Genomic DNA, 17,533 nt, shown 5'->3' with positions numbered 1-17,533 from the left:
AGAAACTTACTTTAAATATAAAGACATGCATAAGTTAAAAGTAAAAGGATGAGAAGAGATATATCACACAAATGCTAATGAAAAGAAAGCTGGAATTGTTACATTAATATTAGACAAAGTGGACTCTAGAATAGGAAAAATTGCTATGGATAAAGAGGGATATTACATAATGTTAAAAGGCTCAATCCATCAGGAAACCATAGTAATCCTAACCGACTGAGCTGAAAAATATATGAACGAAGTCTAACAGGAGTGAAAAATTGAAAGGAGCCAAAGATAAATTCACAATTATAACGGGAGAATTTAACACTCATCTCTCAGTGCTTGATAGAACAAGTAGACAGAAAATCGGCAGGGATACAGAAGACTGTAACAGCACCATCAAAAAACTTGACCTAATTGGCATTTATAAAATGCCACTCAAAAACAATAGGAAAAAAATTATCTTCAAGTACACATGGATCACTCACCAAGATGGACCATACTATGGGCCACAGAATAAGACTTAACATGTTTTTTAAATTTGAAATCATATAAAATTTGTTTTCTGACTATTATAGAATGAAACTAAAAATCAATAACAGAAAGATCCGGAAAATCTGCAAATATCTGGAAATGAAGCAGTGCACTTGTAAATAACCCAAAGATAAAAGAGGAAGTCTCAAGAAAAATTAGAAAATATTTTGAACTGAAAGAGCATGAAGGGAAAATATAACAAAATTTGTGGATATAGCTAAAACAGTGCTTAAAGGAAATTTTATAGCATTAGTTTCTTATATTAGAAAAGAAGAAAGTTCTCAAATCAGTCATCTTAGTTTCTATTTTAAGAAACCAGAAAAAAAGAGAAAATTAAATACAAAATATGTAGAAGGAAGGAAATATTAAAGACCCAAATTAGACAAACTAGGAGAAATGAACAAATTCCTTGAAAGACACTCAAGTAAAAGTAGATAAACTGAGTAGTCCTTTGTCTATTATAGAAATTGAATTCATGATTTAAAACTTTTGAGCAAATAAAACTCCAGGTCCAGATGGTTTCTCTAAATACTTTTATCAAACATTTAAGGAGGAATAATACTAATTCTACACAACCTCATACAGAAAATAGAAAAGAATGGAATACTTCTCAACTTATTCTGTGAGACTAGTATAACTATAATACCCAAACCAGAGAAATATATTATAAGGAAAAAAGCTACAGAACAAATCCCTGATGAACACAGATGCAAATATCCTCAACAAAATCCAGCAACACATAAAAATAATAATACATTACAGGGCTTCCCTGGTGGTGCAGTGGTTGAGATGCCGGGGACACGGGTTCGTGCCCCGGTCCGGGAAGATCCCACATGCCGCAGAGCGGCTGGGCCCGTGAGCCATGGCCACTGAGCCTGCGCATCCGGAGCCTGTGCTCCGCAACGGGAGAGGCCACAACAGTGAGAGGCCCGCGTACCACAAAAGAAAGAATAATAATACATTACAACCAACTGGGGTTATCCCTGGAATTCAAGGCTGGATCAACATTGGAAAAAGCATTTGGCAAAATTCAAAATCCATATGATTAAAAACTCTCAACAAACTAGTAATAGCAGCAAACTTCCTTAACCTAATAAAGGGTATCTACAAAATCTTACCATTAATAACATACTTAATAGCGAAAGACTGAGTACTTTCCTTTTAAGACTGTGAACAAAGTAAATCGGTCCTTCTTACCACTTCTATTCAATATCATATTGGAAGTCCTAGACAGTGCAATAAGTCAAGAAAAAGAGATAAAACGTCCGTAGATTGGAAACTAAGAAAACCATCATTATTAGCAGATGGCATGATTGGCCACATAGGAAAAAAAAACTTTTAAAAGGCTCCTACAACTAAGTAAGCATAACAGGGTTGTAAGATACAAGGTCAATATACAAAACTCAATTGTATTCCTCCATATTAGCAGTAAACAGTTGGAATTCAACATTAATAAAGCAGTACTACTTACAATAGCATCAAAAAATGGAACACAGGTATAAATCTAACAAAATATGCACAAGATCTGTAGATGAAAAGTATAAATCAACAGATGAAAAAAATCAAAGACCTAAATGAATGGAGAAATATACCATGTTTATGAGTTGGAAGACTCAATATTATTCAAATATTAATTCTCCCCAAGATGTTCTAGCTAGACCAAAAGCATGATTCATAAAAGAAAAATTGACAAATTGGATTTTTTCAAGGTTTGTTCTATGAAATACACTAAGAGGATGAGAAGACAAACCACGGACTGGGAGAAAATATTTGCAAACTACATATCTAATAAAACACTTGTTTCCAGAATATAAAAAGCACCCTCAAAACTAAACAATAAGAAAATAAACAACCTTTTCAAATTAGTGTTTTCATTTTTTCCAGATATATACCCAGGAGTGGAAATGCTAGATCATATGGTAGTTCAATTTTTAGCTTTTTAAGGAAACTTCATACTGTTTTCCATGGTGGCTACACCAACTTACATGCCCAAAAATGGTGCAAAGAATTCCCTTTTCTCTACATCCTTTCCAACGTTTATTATTTGTAGACTTTTCATGATAGCCATTCTGACAGGTGTCAGGTGATATCTCATTGTTGTTCTGATTTGCATTTCTCTAATAATTAGCAATGTTGAGTATCTTTTCATGTGTCTGTTAGCCATCCATACATATTCTTTGGGAAAATGTCTATTCAGGTCTTATGCCTATTTTTTGACGGGATTATTATTATTTTTTAATATTGAGTTGTATGAGCTGTTTCATTACAGCACTATTTACAACAGTCAAGATATGGAAGCAACCCAAATGCCCATCAACAGACTAATGGAGAAAGAAGATGTAGTATGTATATATACAATGGAATAAAAAAGAATGAGATTCTGCCATTTGCAGCAACTTGCAGGAACCTAGAGAACCTTATGCTTAGTGAAATAAGTCAGACAGAGAAAGACAATTACTGTATGATATCACTTACAGGTAGAATCTAAAATATAATACAAATGAATGCATATGCAAAACAGAAACAGACTCACAGATATAGAAAACAAACTACTGGTTACCAAAGGAGAAATTAGAAGTATGGGATTAAAAGCTACAAACTACTATGTATAATATAGATAAGCAGCAAGGATATATTGTAAAGCAAAGGGAATGATAGCCATTTTCTTGTAATAACTTCTAATGGAATATAATCTTTAAAAATGCTGAATCACTATGCTGTACGCCTGAAACTAATATATTATTGTAATTCAACAACTCTTCAAAAAAAAAGAATCTAAAAAAATGGTACAAATGAACTTATTTACGAAACAGAAATATAGTCACAGATGTGGAAAACAAACTTATGGTTACCAAGAGGGAAGGGATAAATTGGGAGATTGGGATTGACATATACACACTACTGTATATAAAACAGGTAAATAATAAGAACTTACTGTATAGCACAGGGAAATCTACTCAATACTCTGTAATGGCCTATATGGGAAAAGAATCTAAAAACGAGTGTATACATGTATAACTGATTCACTTTGCTGTACAGCAGAAACTAACACAACATTGTAAATCAGCTATACTCCAATAAAAATTACTTTAAAAAGAAGGAAAACAAATTAAAGGTGGGCAAAAAATTTAAACAGACACTTTACAAAAGATATACAGAGGGCAAATAAGCATATAAAAAGATGCTCCATGTCATTAGTCATTAGGCAAATGCAAATTAAAACCACAGTGAGATCACTACATAGTTATTAGAATGCCTAAGGGGTTTTGGGGGGGGTTGTTTCTGTTTTTGTTTGTTTTCGCTTTTGTTTTTGTTTTTGCTTTTGTTTTTTTATGACAATACCAACTGCTGGCAAGGGTGCAAAACAACTGGAACTCATATACTTTGGTGGTGGAAATACAAAATAATAAAGCCACTGCTGCAAACACTGCTGTCAGTTTTTTTAAAAAATAAAGTTAAACGTAGAACTACCATAAGACCAAACAATCCCGGTACTAAGTTTTTATTTCTCTTGGGTAAAAACCTAAGTTCACACAAAAACCCATACATTTATATAACGTCTTTACTCATGATCACCAAAAGCTGAAAACAACCCAGATGCTTTTCAACTGGTGAATGGATAAACACCATGCCAATGGTTCAACAATGCAATGGAATACTGCTCAACAATGAAAAGGAACTACTGATTCACGCAACATGGATGAATCTTAAATACATTTGGCTGAATGGAGGAAGTCAGACGTAAAAAGCTATATATCCTACACTCCTGTTTTTATGAATTTTGAAAAAGGCAAACTGACTAAAAATCAGTGGTTGCCAGGGATAGAGGGCAATGAAGGGGCAGATACAATGTAAATTAAAAGAGAACATGGGGGTGCGAGAACTGTTCTGCATCACAACTCTGGTGGTAAAGACATGACTGTATGCATCCTTAGGACTGTACACTACAAAGAACAAGTTTTACTGCATGTAAATTTATAGAAAATACAATCAACCAGGATGTGGTGAGAACCCAAGATGAAATACTAACTGTAACCTAAGTGTATAATCTAAATGTATTATAAATTAACAGCATAAGCACACTGGAGGGAATGAAAAAGAGAAGAACTAACCTTAGTAACTTTCAAAAACCATATTTGAACTAGATACTGTAAAGCTAAAAAGAAAAAGAACTGTACATAAATAGTATGTTGTAGTTGGTAAATTTGTTTCTCACAGAGGTATAGGTTAGCAACTTTGAAGCAACTTCCTATGCATACTAGAGTTGAAGGAATAAATAGATATATTGTAAATAATGAAAACTAGGTTTTTAACTTTCTGTAAAAGCAGTTACAAATAAGTAAATGGCAAAGGTCAGAAGGCACACTGGTACTGGGTTGGAATTAGAACTATCAGTAAGAACTAACAGTTTTCAAAATATGTTCACTTAGATAGTTACAAAAATAAATATAAATGAGTGTACGCATGAGTTAGTGTATGTATATATATCCAAGTTTGGTGTGCTGACAGACCTTAGAAACAATGACATCTCAGTACCACTGAGGACTTTAATGCCCAGATTTTAGCTTCTGAATATCACTGTCCAATTAAAAAACAAAAACTGAAAACAACCACTATCACAACCAGGGCTCCTTGGATAAACGGTTGAATCCAAACCTGGGGCAGAGAAGATACAAGAGGAGTCTGGAGCATCTTGTGTGCTAGAAAGTAAAGAAGTGCTCAAAAAAAGATGAGGACACCTGTAAAGGGCTCAGGAACCAACCTCAAGGAGTTCCCAATGGCCAAAGCTCAAACAATTTGAGCAATAAGATGCATAACAACAGAATAACCTATAAGATAAACTATAAAATAAACACACATGGGCCAATACTGAGAGAAAGCGAGACATGGATGAGAAGGAACAGTTCTTCCAAGCATTCCAATTTATACAAGCAGAAGGGGTAAGGGAAATAGAAAATCACTGTTAGAACATCACAATAATTGTTGTAGACAAGATCCAACGATGGATGCTAAAATTAGTGGGAGAAAGTTTGAGGAGAAATGGGATATTTGCATAGCCTCAAAGTATTTCTTCCAGATATTAGGGGAAAATAGTATTTTTGCAGAAACTGACAGGCTAATTCTAAAATTCATTTGGAAATGCAAACAACTAAGAATAGGTAAAACAATCTTGAGAAAGAATAACAAAGTTGGAAGACTCACACTTCCCAGTTTCAAAACTTACAAAGCTACAGTAATCAAGAAAGTTTGGTACTGGCATAAGGATAGACATATAGACCAATGGAATGGAACTGAGAGTCCATTAAAATATACACACATATATCTCCAACTGATTTTTGACAAGGGGTGTCAAGACAATTCAATGGAAGAAAGAGTAGTCTTTTAAACAAATGATGCTGGAAAAACAGGTTATCTATAGGCAAAAGAATGAATTTGGATTCCTATTTCACACTCTGAATAAAAATTAACTTGAAATGGATCAAGGATCTAAATGTAAAAGCAAAAACTGTAAAGCCCTTAGAAGAAACTTTAGGCATAAATCTTCATGACCTTGGATTAGGCAATGGCTTCTTAGATATGACTCCAACAGAAACAAAAGAAAAAAAAAAGAACTACCTATCACCAAAATTTAAAACTTTCATCCTTCAAAGGACACCACTAAGAAAGTGAAAAGACAAGTCACAGAATGGGAGGAAATTCTTGCAAATAATATATCTGATAAGGGGCTTGTATCTAGAATCTAACAAGAACTATCACAACTCGATAATAAAAAGACAAATAACCCAATTTTTAAAAATGGACAAAGGAGCTGAGTAGACAGTTCTCCAGAGAAGATATTCAAATGGCAATAGGCACATGAAAAGATGCTCAACATCATTATGCATTAGAGAAATGCAAATCAAAATTACAGTGAGATGCCACTATATACCTAGGATGGCTATAAACAAAAAGATAAAAGCAAGTGTTTTTGAGAATGTGGAGAAACTAGGAACCTCACACATTTTTGGTGGGGATTTAAAATGGTACAGCCACTGGGGAAAATTTTTGGCAGTTCTTCAAAAAGTTAAACATAGTCTTACCATATAATTCAGAAATTCCACTCTTGGGTATATCTCAGACAAACTGAAAGTATATGTCCATATCAAAACTTCTACACAAAAGTTTATAGCAGCATTATTCATAATAGCCAAAAAGTGACAACAATCCAAATGTCCACGACTGACGAATGGATAAATAAAATGTGATGTATCACATCATGTGAAATAGCATGGAATATTATTTAGTGATAAAAAGGAATGAGTTACTGTTACATGCTACAACATGAATGAATCTTTAAAATAGTATGCAAAATAAAAGAAGCCAGACCCTAAAGGCCACATATTGTATGATTCCATTTATATGAAATGCCCAGAATAGGCAAATTCATAGAGACAGAAAGTAGATTAGTAGTTGCCAGGGACTTAGAGAAAAAAAGAATGGGGAGTAACTGCTAATGGGTACAGGGTTTCTTTTGGAGGTAATAAAGATGTTCTGGAATTAGCTAGTAGTCATGGCTGCACACCTTGTAAATATACTAAAAAATCAATGAATTGTACATTGAACTTTAAAATAAGGAATTTTGTAGTATGTGAATTATATCTCAATAATAAAAAGAAAACCACAGACCAATTCCCTCATAAACAGATGCAAAATATCCTTGAGAAAATATTAGCAAATTGAATCAATATATAAAAGAATAATACATTATGACCATGTGGGGCTTATCTGAAAATCAATGTAATTTACCACATTAATAGATTAAAGGATGAAAAACATACAATCATCTCAGTTGGTACCAAAAACAACATTTGACAATATTTAGTACCCATTCATGGTAAAAATTCTTAGTAAACCAGGAATGAAAGGGGGAAATCAACATTTATTATCTCATAGGTTCTGGGGTCAGGAATCTGAGTGTGGCTTAACTGACTGCCTATGGCTCAAGGTCTCTCATGAGGTTATGGTCAAGCTGTCGGCTGGGGCACAATCTCCTCTGAAGATGCAAGTGGCAGAGAATGCACTTCCAAGGTCACTCACATGGCTGTTGGTGGGATTCAGTTCTTCATGGGCTGTTAGACTGAGGACCTCAGTTCTTCAGTAACTGTTAGCTGGAGACCTCCCTTAGTCTTTTTCCATATGGACCTCTCCATAGGGCAGCTCAGGGCATGATACCTGGCTTCCCTCAGGGCAAGCTGGCAAGAGAGAGTGAACCGCAAGATGGTAGCCACAGTCTTTTTATGACCTAAACTTTAAAGTGATATTCCATCACTTCTGCTGTGCTCTATTCATTAGAAGCAAGTCAATATGCCCAGCCCATACTCAAGGAAAGCAGATTACACAAGGGTATGAATAAAAGGAGGTGAGAATCTTTGGGTGCCACGTAAGAGTCTGCCTACTACAAAGGGAACTTCTTAAAAAATGATGACTAACACTATTAATATTATATTTAGTGAAATACTGAAAGCTTTCTTCCCTAACAGAGAACAAGGAAAGGATACGCACTCTCACTAATTCCACTCAACAGTAAACAGGAGATCTTTTCAGTGCAATAAAGCTAAATAAATAAGTGAACAAACAAATAGGGCATACAGATCAGTAGGAAAGAAATACTAAAATTATCTCTCTTCTGAGGATATGATTGTTTATATGGCAAATTGTAAAAAATATACCCCTAAAAAACACACTACTAAAACTAATAGGGAAAATTTGCAAGGTCACAGTATAAAAGTCAAAATGCAAAAATCAATGGAATTGCTATATTCTAGTACCAAACAATTTTAAATGGTATTTAAAACACACTACTATTTAAATAGCATCATAAAACACAAAATGCTTAGGAATAAATTTAATTTAAAATGGCCAAAACCTCTACACTGAAAACTACAAGACAGAAGAGAAATTAAAGAAGCCTTGAATAAATGCAGAGCTACACCAGGTTAATGGATTAGAAGACTCAATATAGTTAAGGTGTCAATTCTCTTCAAATAGTTCTATAGATACAACACCATCCCAATCAAAATCCCAGCAAGCTCTTCTGTAGATATTGGCAAGCTGATTCTAAAAGCTATTTAGAAATTTGAAGGACCTCATATAGCCAAAACCATCTTGACAAAGGACAAATTTGGAAGACTTGCGCCATCTGATTTTAAGCCATTATAAAGTTACAACTATTAAGTCAGTAGCACTAATCATCAGGGAAGTGTAAATCAAAACCACAGGAGATATCACCTCACACCTGTTAGAATGGCTATTTTCAAAGAGACAAGAAATAGCAAGTGTTGGCAAGGATGAGGAGAAAAGGGAGCCCTGTGCACTGTTGGTGGGAAAGTAGTTGGTGCGGCCACTATGGAAAACAGTATGAAAGTTCCTAAAAAAATTAAAAATAGAACTACCATGTGCTCTAGCACTTCTGAGTGTTTATCTGAAGGAAACAAAAACACTAACACAAAAAGATATATGCACCCCCATGATCAACACAGCATTATTTACAATAGCCAAGACATGGCAGAAATCTAGATGTCCATCAATGGGTGAATGGATAAACAAAATGTGATATAGATATCTGTGTACACACACACACACACACAATGTGGAATATTATTCAGCCATGAAAAGGGAAGGAAATTCCACAATTTGGGACAACGTCCATGGATTGACCTTGAGGGCATTATGCTAAGTGAAATAAGTCACTCAGAGAAAGATAAACACCATATGATCTCACTTATATGTAAAATCTAAAAAACAAACAAACAAACCTCATGGATATAGAGAACTGATTGGTGGTTGCCTGAAGTGGGGGCTGGGGGGTGTGAACTGAGTGAAGGGTGTCCAAAAGTACAAATTTTCAGTTATAAAACGAGTAAGTCATGTGGATGTAAGTATAGCATGGTGCCTATACTTAATAATACTGTATTGCATATTTGAAAGTAGCTAGGAGAGTGGATCTATCAAGTTCTCATCACAAGAAAAAGAAATTCGTAACTATGTATGGTGATGGATGTTAACTGGACTTATTGTGGTGATCGTTTTGCAATATATACAAATAACAAATCACTGTGTTGTATACCTAAACTAATATAACATATCAATTATAACTCAATTAAAAAATAATTTTAAAAGATTACGACTGTGTAGTGTTGGCATAAAGATTATCAAATGTATCGAAAGAACAGAATGGATAACCCAGAAATAGACTCTCGCATATGTGATTTTTGACATAAGAGCAAAGGCAATTCAATTGAAAAAGGAGACTTTCTTAAAAAAATAGGGCTAGATAATAAAATAATAATACTTATGCTAGAACAGTTGTATATTGATATGGGAAAAACTAAACCTTGACTCCTGCCTCACACCATATGCAGATATTAATCTGAAGTATATGATAGGTCAAGCTGTATTTTCCCCATATCAATATCCAGTTATTGCAGCTCCTCTGCCTCTCCAACATTGGGTGTTGTCTTTCTTACTTTCACTTGTTCTAGCGTCTAGTGGAAGGGGAACAAACAGAACCCCCATATGTTGCTGGTGGAGGTGTAAAATGGTGAAAGAACTTTGGAAACCTTTTTACATTTTTGTAAAATGTTAAACATACATCTATTTATGACCAGCAACTGCACTCTCAATTACTCACCCAAAAGAATAAAAATATATGTCCACAAGTTCTCTTGTACAAGAATGCTTGTATCAGCTTCATTTAACAAACTTTAACAACCCAATCTCCTTCAACAGAAAAACCAATAAATAGTGATATTATCATACAATTGAAATACAATTTCACAATTTAAAAAGTGAACTGCTAGTGCACAGAACAGCATGGATGAACCTTAAAACATTATGCTGAGTGAAAGAAACCAGACACAAATGAGTATAAACTGTGTGATTTCATTTATATGAAACTCAAAACATACAAAACTAATCTATGGTTATACTAATAAGAAATATAGTTGCCTATCAGAGGTGGGTATTGACCAAAAGGGAACATAAGAGTAATGGAAATGTTCTATGTTTTGACTGTGGTGTTGCTTACACGGGTGTATACATTTCGTGAAAATTCATCAGCTTACATACTTAAGTTGTATGCATTTCGCTGTAGGCAAATTTTACCTTGAATTAAAATTTAAAAAAAGATCATGCTGGCTGCTGTGTGGAGAAGGGATAGTAACGGGGCAAGAAGGAAAGTGGGGAGAGCAGTTGGCAGGTTCTAGCATGTATCCAGGTAAGAGATGACAGTCACTTGGATGGACTTGGCAGCAGTACAGATGGAGATAGGTTTGGGGTGACAGTCTCCTCTAGGACATCTTCCCTAATGGTGGCAGCCCTCATAAATCTTCTCTCAATCTTACAGTACTGTATGTGTCATTGGCCCCATTACATTAATTTGGTAATCACTATTGAATACTCACTCCAAAACAGGTACCTAATCATTTTCCTGCTTTTCATATGTTAGAATCCTGCCTACATTCTAAACCAGACTCTCTACCACTTATTAGTTATTCAGTACTGGGCCAGATCAGTAACATTTGGAGTCTCAGTTCCCTTATTCTGTAAATAGGGATAATAATTATATTTACCCTGAAGCCTTATTATGAGGAATAAATTTATATAAAATACATGAGTATTCTTAGGTTTAAATAGGACCATCATGGCAAAGTAACTAGTCCATTATCTAACACGTAGTAAGTAGTGAAGAAGTGATAGACCCTTTCTTTCCTTCCTCGTCTCCCTAACTAGATTGTGAACTCCCGGAGAGGCAGAGTTATAGCTCCTTCCACTCTTGTCTACTCAGTGGCATAGTAGACCATAACAAGAGGTATCCTGCAGGTATGCACTTCCTTTTTGGCCTAAATAACCATGGAATAAGATGATCTGTGGCGTGGGTTCTGGGTACAGATTTGCTCAACTGGGAAACATAGAACCCACAAGATTTTAGAAAACATGGGTTTCCTCTAATCAGAACCCAACAAAAGCCAAAATTTCAAGTGAAACTCAGATCTTTGGGGGTTCAATCCAACTTGGTGGTTGGAAAGTTTTGAAAAAAATACAATTCTAAATAAAAGCTAAGGAAAAAAGCTTACTTAAGAAAAAAAAAAGCTAATAAAGAATGTTGACTTAAATAGTGCTTTTTGAAACAATATTATGATGTATAAAAGCAAAATAAAAAATAGGAAACATATGGATTAGATTCCCCTGGAAATATATCAAGTTTTAAAATGCAGGGAAATGGTGCTCAGGGAAACGTGGAGGCTTTGTTCAACTCAAAGCACAAATCATTTTCTGAGTTTATTAAAATTGTTTGCATACTTGTGATGAGCTCCGAGTGTGCTCCCTAACTTTTGGTTAAGTGATGTCAGACTATTAGTCCTCAAAAATCAACCAATGTGTCAAAATCAAACACATTTGGATGCAATAGATACATTTTGTGGGAACACCAGAGTTGGGGGAGAAATGGACTGGGGATCAAAGCTAACTCCTCAAATGGGCTTCCATTGGCTTTCAAGGGAAGGAGATATATGGCGTCCAGTTAAAGATGGAGAATTAAACAAAGGTGCATTTACCTCTACTCCCTCCAGAAAGCCCACAAGTTGACAACAAAAAGAGGTTTTTATGGTATAATTCCTGTGGACAGAGAGAACAAAGCAAGAACATTTTGGAAGCTGGATAAGTGGTAACCAGTTTAGCAGACCTGAAAAACTTAGTCCTAAGTCAACAGTAATGAAAGCCAAAATTCAACTAGTCAGGAATTGGCAGCAACATTACCTCTGGAATTGGGGGTGAATGTGCATCTTTAAAAAGGAGAATTGGTTTATAATCTATTTAAGAAACTGTCAAGCCTTCAGAGACCCATCCTCATTCAGTGTAGCCAGGTGGCAGCCTCATCACCGCTCCAGCAGTAGACTCGAAGATGATTTTCTAGAGAGGTTGAAACAGTCTTGAGATCACCAAACACAGTTGAAGGAAAAAGCAACAGAATGAAAACAGAACAGTTAAGTGAAATTTTACATTACTGTTATGAACTGAATTGTACCTGTCCCAAATTCACATGTTAAAGGCCTAACCCCCCATATTATCATATTTGGAGATTGGGCCTTTAAGAAGGGAATTAAGGTTAAATGAGGTCATAAGTTGGGGCTCTGTTCAATAGGACTGGTGTCCTCATAAGGAGAGGAAGGGCTGACACCAGAGCGTTCTCTTTCCTCATGCACACAGTGGAAAGACCATGTGAGGACACAGGGAGAAGGTAGCCTTCTGAAAGTCAGGAAGAGAGGCCTCAACAAAAACCAACCCTTGATCTTGGACTTCCACTCTCTACAACAGTGAGAAAATAAGTTTATGTTGTTTAAGCAACCCAGACTGTGGTATTTTGTTATGACAGCCTGAGCAGACTAGTAATACACATACTGAATAAGGAGACAGCTAGCCTTCTTCCCCTCCTAAGCTCCTTGAATGCTGAGAGCCAAACATATATCCTCCAGGCAGAAGACTGGAGACAATTTCTCTGAACAATCTGATTATTGCAAGAGAAAAGTCCAAAAGACACAAGCATTGAGGATTCCCAACGAAAATAGCCCAGCTAGATTATGCTACATGAAGTTCATAGTTTAAACAGCCCCACCTAAAGTACATAGAGCTCTGAAGTCAGCTTTTTAATTACCTCTACTCTTAAATGTGAGGAGACAATCAAGAATAACCAGGCATTTGTGGAAATTATATAATATGAAATATAGAGACCAAATTAAATAGGGAAGGAGAAGAAAACTTTAGTGAAACTATAATATTCTCAGAGAAGATACATCTATACATCTTGATTACATCTATGAATCAAGAACAAGATGTTATTTTAAAAAGGAATGTTTAGAAAACAAAAAAGAGCTCTTGAACATTTTTTTTAAATGATGGCAGAAACAAAATGCATAAAAATTTCAAAATAAACAGCTCAGAAAATAGGAGACAAAAAGATGGAAAATAGAAAAAATAAGAATATTGGGGAAACAGTTCAGTAGATGCACATCTAAATAAGAGGTGCTTCAGGGAGCACATGGGGAGGTAGAACATACAAAGAGGAGAAATGAAAGTGGACATAACCAAGGAAACAATTTTCACAAGTAATAATCAGAACTGAAGGACATGAGTTTCAAGATGGACAAGACTCACTAAGTGCCCTGCACAATGAGTAAAAATATATCCACACCAAGGAACTACATCATGAAATTTCAAAACAACAGGGCAAAGAAGATCTCCTATAGTAGAGAGGGAGAGAGAGAAACAGATTTCATATAATGGCCTTCTTGGCAACATTGGAACCATAAAGACAATGGCAAAAGGCCATCACAGTTCTGAAAGATTATTTCCAACCTAGAATACTATACCCAGCCAAACCATCAAGTAAGCATGAGCGTAGAATAAATACATTTTCAGACATCCAAGGTCACAAAAAAAATGCTTACTCCTTTGTAAGTTAATGGAAGAAAATGTACTCCACCAAAGCAAAGAAGAAACCCAAGAAAGAGGAGGATACGGGATCCAGGAAACAGAAGATCAGCAGAAAAAGAAAACCAAGGGAATTGCCAAGATGCTAATGAAGAAACCCCAAACAAAAGCTGCATAGCAGATTTATTGGGTTGGCCAAAAAGTTTCTTTGGTTTTTAAGTAAAAATAAAAGACGCATTTTTCATTTTCACCAAGAACTTTTTGAATGATGAACTTTATTCATCGTTTCGTTCCGCTACCTTCTGCCATTTTTCAGCCACTTCATAATTCCATCTTCCCAAAACTTTTCATCTTTTTTGAGCAAAGAACTGTTCCAGGTGCCTTTTACAGTCTTCCAGGATATTGAAATTTTTTCCATTAAGAGAATTTGGTAAAGACCGAAATAAATGGAAATCCGAGGGTGCAATGTCTGGTGAATACAGCGGATGAATCAGAACTTCCCAGCCAAGCTGTAACAGTTTTTGCCTGGTCATCAAAGAAACAGGCAATCTTGCGTTATCCTGATGGAAGATTATGTGTTTTCTGTTGACTAATTGCAGACGATTTTCTTTGAGTGCTGCTTTCAGTTGGTCTAACTGGGAGCCGTACTTGCTGGAATTAATGTTTGGTTTTCCGGAAGGAGCTCATAACAGAGGACTCCCTTCTAGTCCCACCACATACACAACATCACCTTCTTTGGATGAAGACCAGCCTTTGGTGTGGTTGGTGGTGGTTCATTTCTCTTGCCCATGGTCTCTTCTGTTCCACATTATTGTACAGTAGCCGCTTTTCATCGCCTGTCACAATTTGTTTTAAAAATGGAACATTTTCGTTACATATAAGTAGAGAATCTCTTGAAAATAAGGTCAAGAAGGTTTTTTTCACTTAACTTATGTGGAACCCCAACACCAAAGCGATGAACACAACCAAGCTGGTGAGAATGATTTTCGGTGCTTGATTTGGGTATTTTGAGTATGTCGGCTATCTCTTGTGTGGTATAACGTTGATTGTTCTCAATTAATGTCTCAATTTGATTGCTATCAACTTCAACTGGTCTACCCAACCGTGGAGCCTTGTCCGGTGAGAAATCTCCAGCACGAAACTTCGCAAACCACTTTTGACACGTTCGATCAGTCACAGCACCTTCTCCATACATTGCACAAATCTTTTTTTGCGTTTCAGTTGCATTTTTACCTTTCTTGAAATAATAAAGCATAATATGCCTAAATTGTTGGTTTTTTCTTCCATCTTCAATATTGAAATGGCTACACAAAAATTCACGAATTTTGATAAGTTTTTTTTAAACGCTGGTATGACAGCTGTCACAATACAATCTAACAAAATTGTTTCGAATGAAGTTAAAGGCAACAAAGTGCTACTAAAGCTGTTTTACGGAAAAAAAACGAATGAACCTTTTGGCCAACCCAATAGAAAGCACCCAACCAAGTTCAGAGGTTGCAGGAGAGATTTTCTCAAGAAGATGGACATGATAGAATAAGGCTCATGAAAACAACTTTAAGACAAATTTTATTCAACTGGGGGAGAGTTTGGTGTTGAATTAGTGACCTATAATAAAAAAACTGGGCAGAGGGGAAAAAAGGTAATTGACTCCAGAGAGGAAATGTTGATCAGGAAAGTACAAGTCTTCATAGTTCAGCTGTGAATAGAGTTTTCAGGATCACAATAATTTAATCACCAAACACTGATCTAATAAAATTATGCTACTCTTTTGGAACAATGGGAGATGGGAGGTGCGGGTGATGACGAAAAAGAGTTAAATCCTCATCTTCCCCAGTGAGAAGTCAATCAACCATGCCAAAAATGAAAACTTCAAGCAACGTTAAGTGTAAGTACGTTATTTAGAGATACCAGAGGTAAATATCAAAAGAATTAGATAAATTACTAAAAGTAGTTGCCTCTGAGAAGTAGAAAATAGGGGCAGAAATCCAGGACTGGGGTGGGTGCATTTGTCTGTGTGTGTGTGTGTGTGTGTCTACACGAGTGGTAATATGTGACTCTCTAAACTATTTGCAAATATAACTTTCATTTTTACATGAAATTTAAAGCAAAAACTAATAAAACTTCTAAATGGAAAAACAATAAGGAGGAGGAGGAAAAGGAAAGGAATAAGAAGGGGTGGAGGAATGAGAGAAAAAAAAATATGGACGTTCTGGCTTCTGAATTATTATTAGAAGCTACAGGTCGGCTGTGCATGATTCTTGTTCCAAAGGCTCCTACCTCTCTACTTCCTGATGGGAGACCCCTCTAGCTACCAAGGATTCAGGGACAGACAGAGGATAGATTGGGCCCCAAGTTCCATACACATGAAAGCTGTCCTAATGGTCCTCACAGGAAATACACACGTTTGCTTACCCACTTGGAGGACTCGTTTTAGCCATACCTCCTCCAGGACCACTTGCCTCTGTGGTCTCTCTCCTGGTGAACACCTGCTCACCAGCACAGGGGTGAGGTTGGTTCTGAGAATGCATTGAGAACCTCAGGCCTCGCCCTAGGGGTTTCTGGATTCTGATTCTACAGGGGAGATCAAAATGCAGGACCAAACCACCAACTGTTCAAGCACTCAGGAAGGAGGGACAGCCCCCACTACCAGCTAGGTCAGACTCAACCCCTGGGCTTTCTGCTCCACCTTGAGCAAAGCATGGCAGGATGCTGTTTTATGTTTGAAACTCCTAAATGGGTAACCCTGCCTGAAAGCCACCTCTTAGCTAGTTTGGGGGGGTTTCAGAGGAAGAACACTGTGTCCGTCCCAACACCAAAACACAGACAAAAAAAACTTGGAACAGGGCTTCATCTTTTAACTACAAATGTTGTAACTACTTCTGAGTAGATCTAATTGGTTTGATTGTTTCTTTAGAATTATAAAAGCAATTCATGGGTATTAAAAACATTCTGACAATACGAGAAGGTACGATGAAGAGTCATCAGCCCCCTGTGCCTGTTCAGGCTCCCAGGACCTCTGGCTAAAGGAAATCACTGTGCGTATAGTTTCTTAGACATTCCTTGGGGTATATTCTGTACATATAAACATGTATATTGGCCTATACCTTTTATTTATTTTAATCCAGATGGAAGAACTCTGTGCATATTGCTCTGCACTCTCCTTTTTCTATACTTATTTAACATACCTTGGCAATATGTTAGATCTCCAAAGTACATATAGGCCCCCATGTTCTTTATAACGGCTGCAGGGTACTCCATTGTATAGATGTACCTTAGTTTAATCAGTCCTCCATTGGTGGATGCTCATAGTTCTTTCCATTTTTTTCTCTATAATAAATAGGGATGTAGTAAATGTCCTTAGATGCGTATCACTGTATTCATTTGTTATTATACCCATAAGATAAAGTCCTGTATGTGGAATTACTAAGTTGAAAGGATGGTGTGTTTTTAATACTGCAGAAACTGTCAAACTTTCCCCAGAAGTCTCACACCAGTTCACACCCCCCGCCCACTATGTGTGATTGTGCCTGTTTCCCCATACCCTTTCCGA

At 36.2% G+C, this 17,533-nt stretch overlaps 1 pseudogene; it reads right to left on the bottom strand.

Moving 5' to 3' along the window:
• The window catches only part of LOC149749648 (uncharacterized), a 133,339-nt pseudogene that overhangs the window by 11,216 nt on the left and 104,590 nt on the right, over positions 1–17,533 (bottom strand).

This window comes from Delphinapterus leucas, chromosome 3, assembly GCF_059928025.1.
Source record: "Delphinapterus leucas isolate spDelLeu-1000000601 "Yukka" chromosome 3, BTC_Dleu_Yukka2, whole genome shotgun sequence".
Lineage (NCBI taxonomy): Eukaryota > Metazoa > Chordata > Mammalia > Artiodactyla > Monodontidae > Delphinapterus > Delphinapterus leucas.
This window is presented reverse-complemented; position numbering and strand designations above follow the sequence as displayed.